Source organism: Indicator indicator, chromosome 21, assembly GCF_027791375.1.
Source record: "Indicator indicator isolate 239-I01 chromosome 21, UM_Iind_1.1, whole genome shotgun sequence".
Classification (NCBI taxonomy): domain Eukaryota; kingdom Metazoa; phylum Chordata; class Aves; order Piciformes; family Indicatoridae; genus Indicator; species Indicator indicator.
Window position 1 is genome coordinate 10623620 of NC_072030.1, and position 7428 is coordinate 10631047.

The window sequence follows — 7428 nt, forward strand, 5'->3', positions numbered from 1 at the left end:
CCACAAGAATTCCATGTTTTCTGTTGTCTAACACAAGATTATTTCTATCTTTTCTACTTCTAGCAGTATAATGATGGTCTCTGTTGACATTTTCCCATTACAGCTTGTAACACTGTAAGAATATCTTGATTTTTTAATTCTGCAACTTTCAAGGGTGCTTACCTTAGTGTTTGTGGACAGTACTCACAAATATACTATGCTTTATTTCAGTGGCAGTTTGCTTCTTTAGGAAAAGATATGATGCAGTAAATGATCTGTTAAAAAATCTGCAACAAACCCTCTGCTGCAGTAACAGCATCATACAGGCCCTTGCTCACTTAGGTGTGAGGCTCTTGGAGTGGTCTGTGCCAAATAAACTTGTTTCAAACTGTCAGAAATCTCCCATATGGTAAAATACCACCCTGACTCTCTTTACCAATAATTCGGTATTTAGAAAAATCCTATTGGAAAAGAATTTGAACTGTCTTGATGTCTGCAAAGGGACCCTCCTGCAGGGAGGTCAGAGACCAGCACACCCAGGTCCCCTGCCCTCCCCAGCTGGGCACAAAGTACTTGCATGGCAGAAAAGAGCAGAAGCAAACAGGTAAGATGAGAGGAAGGATGCACAGTGCTTAAAAGGAGGTAGAGAGGGGCAGGGCACAGACCTCAGTGTCTTTCCTAGGAATAATAGTGCAGCGAGGAGTAACCTCAGGCCAAAAGATAGACCAGTGAATCATAATAAGGGGGGGAAGGGTAGGTGGGGGTTGGAGAGCATGGATATTTTTAAGCTAAGCTTGTAAGAATAAATAAATCTGTAGAATGCAATATAAATCAGCTGCCTTTACCCCCCTCCTCTCCTCCCCCCACCCCCAAACACTCACTAAAGCGATTGGAAACATTTGGGCCTGAAAAAAAAAAAAAGGGAAAGCTATAAGTGCTTTTTCTTTCTTTTTTTTGCCAAATCATGCAGAAGATGCTGGCAGCTGCAAAGATTCAATTATACACAACGCAAAAAATAATTTAAAAAAATAATGGCACTTGAAAAAAAAATTGCCTCTCCAGAAATTGCGTGGAACAATAAATCTGTTAATTAGCTAATTAATATTCAATTGGGGTCAGTGGGCTTAATAGAACCTTTTTCTGAGACCCAAGAAATTTTCCAATCACAATGTTAAGTCTGCCCACTTTCATTATCATCTAAGCACAGGCAGCCCTTATCTGGCCGCCAGGCGCCCAGGAACAATGCGGCACCATTATCATCTCAGCGCAGTGGGTGCGGGTACCACAGTCGGATGTTGCAGGCTGTGAAGTAAAAATGCTTGAGCATTTAGGGTAATTGATATATGGGTTCTGCTGTATTGTTTAGGGCTGTTTGTTTGCTCTACTGGTATTTAAGGCAGCGGAGCATCAGAAGATTGATTTTCATTGGCTGTCGGGTGTTTTTTTTTTTTTTTATTTTTTATTTAACAAAATCCATGACAAGTTGTCAGCGAGGGGCCCAGGCCAATAGCAGCTGGCAGGTCCATCCCATAGTGCCAGTGCTGGCAGGACTGCCACCAGCCAGGGCACAGAGATGCTGGGGCAGCGTGCTCCTCGTGCCTTCCTCTGGATCTTGTCTGGCAGAGATGCTGAGCCAATGCTCGCCTCTGCGGGGCAGACACTTAAACCTGCATGGCTACAAGGCAGGACACATTTAAATCAGCATCACTGCCAGAAAGGACAAAATGCAAGAGCTGTGCTGTTAATGGTGGGAGCTGCTTTTATTTGTTTTTCCAAGGGACTGTCATTTTCTGCCATAAGACCTGCTATCTGTCTCTCCTCTTGATATCAAAGTATGGAAGAGGGGAGTGTTTGGTTTAGGTTCCCCCCTCCACTGCCCTCCAGGTTAAGAAAAAGCTGTAGATCACAGCTTTTGGAGTTCACTGGACTGAATACTGTTGTTTATGGTATTCCACAACATTTCATAAAACAGTTTGTGACTGAAATTACATTTGTTCTGTGGCTGGTAGTAAATCCTCCAGGTTAGCTTTGAAAGGCCATTGAGGTCCAAGCGATTTGACACAGACTCCTTAAATCACTGTGCCAGGCCCCTGACATCTACCATACTCTTCTGATGATTAGGTTGTAAATGAAAAATACAGTTGGCATTAACTCTACAGAATGGGGACATGATCTACAGGACCCACCTGCTCCTCCACTTCTTCACTGAGCTTCATCTCAATGCACTATTGCAACTTACACCAAAGAGGGCTGCAGTTGCCTGGACAATTTGTAGTTACTTAATTTGACTATTTAAAGTTTCTACAAAAACATCTCCGTGAAGGAGCAATTCTGCTTTCCCTGCCTTGCATGGCTCCCTCAGTGGCCCCTGGGAGATGATCTTAGAAAGCTGAAAAAGAGGGCAAGAGGATTCTCACTGCAAATTTGGAGACTGGAAAATCCTTTTTCTTTCCTTCTTTCTCTCTCTTGTCCCTTTCTTGCAAAGGATCCCTGTTGCTGGTGGCCAGGGGAGAATAGAATTTCTTCAGAAGAAAAACTGAGAATTTTGGAAGTATTTCCCAGGTGACATGCCTGACAGTTATTTGTGTACTTAACATGAAACTGGGTCTGGATGGCGTATCCCCAAAACTGCTGGAAAAGAACATTTCAAATAATTTCTTGTCAAGGAAGCTATAGGTTAAATGATTTACAGATGCTAGCCTTTCATGCTGGTGGCTCCTCTGTTCACTGCACCCTCAGGAAGTTTCCCACCAGAGCTGTCAGGAGGACACAGGTGTTTGTTGGACAGGGAGATCTCTGGAGGAGAAGAGAAGGTGCTGTACACAGGGGTCATCATCAGCCCTTCCAAGCTGTCAGGCAGATGTTTGTATTCTCACTTCAACCTTGCTGTGGTTTCTTGGTTAGCTTTTCCAGCCCCACTTCACAGGGCTCACACACTTTATTTTAGGAACACAGGCTGGGGAGTGGGAAATAAGGTTTTGTTTTGGTTTGGTTTGGTTTTTCTTTTCTTTCTTTTCTTTCTCCTTCAACTTTCTTGCAAGTCACTGGACTTTCATATTTATTTCCTGGATAGCCTATGTGCAATTATTCTGATTAGATCCCACTCGCCACCCCTCTGCTGTAGCACAGGCACACCCGAAACCTTAAAGGGAAAAAATGAAAGCTGCTAGTTCCTATTTTCACAAATGAAAAAATGTTTCAAGTATTGGGAGACACTGAAAGAAATTCTGCAGTTTGAAGATACTTCAACTTAACTACTAATTGCAGAGGACCAGTGGGCGTAATTTTGGCACTGTATTAGCTTTGCCACTCCATGAATAATTTGCATACAAAATGCTTTATTTTGGCAATCTATTAAAGAGCTATACAGTATTTGTGGCTTATCGCATTCACGCAGGAAGCAGGATCCTTGGCCATCTCGTTAAATTCTGTTGATGCATAACAATTTAAAGCATGGCACAAGCTGGTATGACATTTAAAGATGCCTTCACTTAATTATATTACACAAATATTGGGTTGTTTATCCTTGGGAATAAAGTCTTTTTGAAGTCAAAGTTGGCATGCGTATAAAGGAGTAAATTTTAACTGATCCCTCAAGTGGGCCTCCTAGCTGCAAATTGGGGTTCTTGCATTTTTTAAATTATTTGTGATAAGAAGCATTACACTTTGAATAGAGCCACTGGAGTTTGTTTGGTACTACACATCCCCCCCTCCCTTCTTCTCTTCTACCAGAAAATACACTCTTTAGCAATAAATCATCACATGAAACCAGGGGGGTAAGCATAGGCTGGGGGGAGAGAAGGGGTAAACGGTGGTGATCAGAACAGTTTGTGGCTGCCAAAAATCCTCACTTTTGTCTTCAACAGGAGGAAAAAGTTGTCTGACTGTGTCTACAGATGGTTTGCACAGAAACAATGGGGAACTTAGGGTTAAAGCAAAAAATTATGTGGGTTTTTTTTTGTTTTTTTTTTTTTTACTCTTAGAAGGATAATCAGCATGAAGCAAACCCTGGAGTTTGGGTTTCTCTGTAGATATTAAATTGAAAGGCTGCAAATCTAAAATTCTCGTTGTTCACTTCACTGGGGTGATTGCATTTTCTTCAGTAGTAAGGATACTTTTATATATGTCACATGCAGAAGCTGAAGAGAAAGACTGAGAATGGGCTGGGCAGAGGAGTCTCTAGCCCAGTAAAATGCACATACCTGAAGATCCTAGAAAATGAAATCAAAATAAATCCATCTGCTTGCCAGTGTTGGGAAGAAAGTGTGATCATGATGCTCTGTAGGTGATGGTAATACTAGAGAAGAAATCAAATTTTGACTCACTGGGCTGTAAAAGGGAAGACTGCTGTGTGATGAAACCCCTAGGTGAGAGCAGGAACTTTACTCTATTCCCTGCCCCACTTTGACCAGCAAAAAAAGAAACAAACAAAAAGCCCCAACCAAAACCCAGGGAACATTTCTACTTAAGCTTCCTTGTTAATAAGTGGATTGACCTCCAGAAGTGGACAACCCATTGCTTAGAAGCTCACTGCGTATCTGGTGAGCTATATTAAATGGCCTCCTGTCCCTTTCTAGATGTCTTTTAGAAGCAAAGTGTGGTGGCTTGAAATGACCTTGTATTTGTTGAGTAGAGTAATCAGAATCCTTCAAAACACACTTGCCAAAACCAGTCAGACCAAAAGCACTCAAACAACACAGCTCAGAGTGCTTGTCTGGGCAGTTGTAACTAATATTTTTCTCCTTTGGTTTAGCTAAGATATCCACTCTCACAGAAAAAGTAATTTTATATATCATATCTTAGTATACTCATTTGGCTATTTAGAGTTTGGTTTTTTTTTTTTTTAATGGTGTATATTTATATTAATTTTAATTCTGTAGTTTCTCTTATTCAGCCACAGTTCTGCCAGCTGCAGCTCTGAGCTGCAATTCACTGAGGAGCTACCTTGTCCCTTGTCTCAAAAAGCTGAAAAGAAGAGCTGGTCCTGGCATGGGTGTCTCATCTCCTTCTTGCTGCTACTTTGTAAAGCTGCACTGCTGTGAATAAGGATCTTGAAAAGCTCAGATTGGATGAGGCCTTGAGCAACCTGGCCTAGTGGAAGGTGTCCCTGCCCATGATGGAGGGGTTGTCACTAGATGATCTTTAAGGTCCCTTCCAACCCAAACCACTCTATGAACCATTCTGTGAATCTCCCCAAATCATACAGGCCAGTGGGAGTTAGCATCACTGCAACAGAGGCAGAGCTGCTCTTTTCACTCCAGGGTGAGTTTGGGTCCTCAATCTTCTTTGGCTTTGTTGCGTGTCCCCCTTTTATAATTAATTAACTAATGAGCTGATGTGAAGTAATTTTCTGTATCATGGACTATTGATAAAATTAGTACTAAGTATATTAGCAATTAGGAAGCTGAGAGGATGTTAGGAATCCTTAAGTCCAATAAAGTGCTATGATTTAAATTACTGTCCTCCCATTATCCTCTGTTTCAATCTATAAACTGTCCTTTATTGATGATGGATGTGTATAGATGCACTCCTGCAGATGCTACACCATGTCTTGAGCTATCTGCCAGTGCAGCAGGTTGGATCCAAGCACAGGCACTCTGTCCCAGGCCCCAGCCAGCTGGATTCAGGCACCTGAGTGTCTTCAAATGCACGAGCCTCCTTAGCCTAAATCCTGTTGACTTTTGGCAAGGCTTCAGAGCCCCAGCTTTGTCCTTAGATCCCCACAACGTCGTGAGTGCTGGCACGTCTGGTCACTGTCAGTGTCTGTGGTCAAAAACATGCTCCTGAAATGGGGAGACATGAAGCAGGTTTTAGTACTGCCAGTGACCCCAAGTGGCATGACCCCACCAAAGTGGCCTCAAAGCCAGCATGGGACTCCCCTGGGTGCTCTGTAAATTAGCTAGCCACATTCCAAAATCTGGACTTGAATCCTGTGGCACCTGCCTTTAACTGGTTATGGCATTTGCAGTGACTAGAGCATGGGTGACCAGCTCCCAGTGGTGTAATTTTTTAATGGGAGTTGGACATTACCTAAATAAGGCTCTGCACCAAAGGACTGGCTCAGGTTGCTGTCTGGAAGTACATTGAATATTTTCAACCACTCATTTGCCCTACAGACTATTGGAAAACTACTCTGTTACTAAAATGGAAAGGTACCACTTTTCAGTTTTTATAAAGAAAAAACAAAACAAGTTTTGCACAGAAATATTCTTAAGTTTCAGAGAGGAAAAGTCTGATTAAAGCTGTGCTTTGCAGCAATGCAGTGAGGTCTCCTCCTGTGATAGCTTTGACACAAACTAAGCATCATTCACCTCTACCCTGGTAAACAGCATTTCCTTTACTGTTTCTACCAAGTGCAGCCCTAATATTTATCTTCTACTTTCTATTTGTTATGTGATTTGGTTGAATAAATTTTAGCTTCATAATAAACATCTCTGGGAGTTAATGGACCAGCAGAGAGGCTGCTGAGCTCCAAGCTGCACCAATGACTCCCAGGGAATTACTTGCAGGTGCAGGTACTTGGCAGTGCCTGGGGCTTGCCAAATGCAGGCAGTTAATGAGTGGCATAGAAGTTTGGCTGGTGTGTTAGATGAACTGGGCATGCTGCAATGCCAGGGCTTGCAGATCTCCTGCACCCAGCTCAGCAGTGGTTCCACCAGACATCCATCTGCCATCAGGACAAGCACATCCTCACTAGAGCTGTAACACCCTGGAAAGCAGGCTGAGGCACCATGCAATGCTCTGCAGCATAGCCTGGGGGTCTGGCAGGGATGTCTGGGGACAGAAAGGAAAACCTGCAGCATCAGCTCACACTCAGTAATAACTCTTGGGAGGTTTTCTCTTTTTACTTTTTCTATCATGTAATGTAAAAGGGAGAACACCAGATTTTGTACCTACATCGAGTTCTAGTTCTACACAAGATGTACTCACTGTAGTTACTTGTCACTGCTGTGTGAGCCCCAGCTCTCACAGCCATACTGAGCTGAAGGGCAGGTGCCTGCCCTTTTCAGGTTTTCAAGAACAGTCACTTAAGGCACACACATGCCACAGCAGTGCCAGTCTTGGTCCTCATGGGATCAGTCAACTGCCTTGCTCTGTGAATTTTTCAGTGTAGCTGCATGTATGAGCAGAACCAAACATGTGAGGGTCAGCCTGAGAGGCCAGGACTAGAGTAACAGAGCAGCCAGGATAAGCAGAAGGTGGGGAGAGGGGAGGCTGCTTGGGGAAGACAAGCACAGTGTGACTTCCAGACCACACAGCTGGGCTGACCTTATGCTCTTCAGGGGCTTTTCTGTTTCAGTGGAGGATGCCTGATTTCAAGGTAGAATGTGGGCCTTTGGGCTAATTTTATTTAATCTTACAAGATCTCCTGAGAGACTTCTAATGGGAACTCTGTGTTAACCATCCCTACAGCTGCACGTCCAAAGATTATTTAAACTTTAGCGTCTT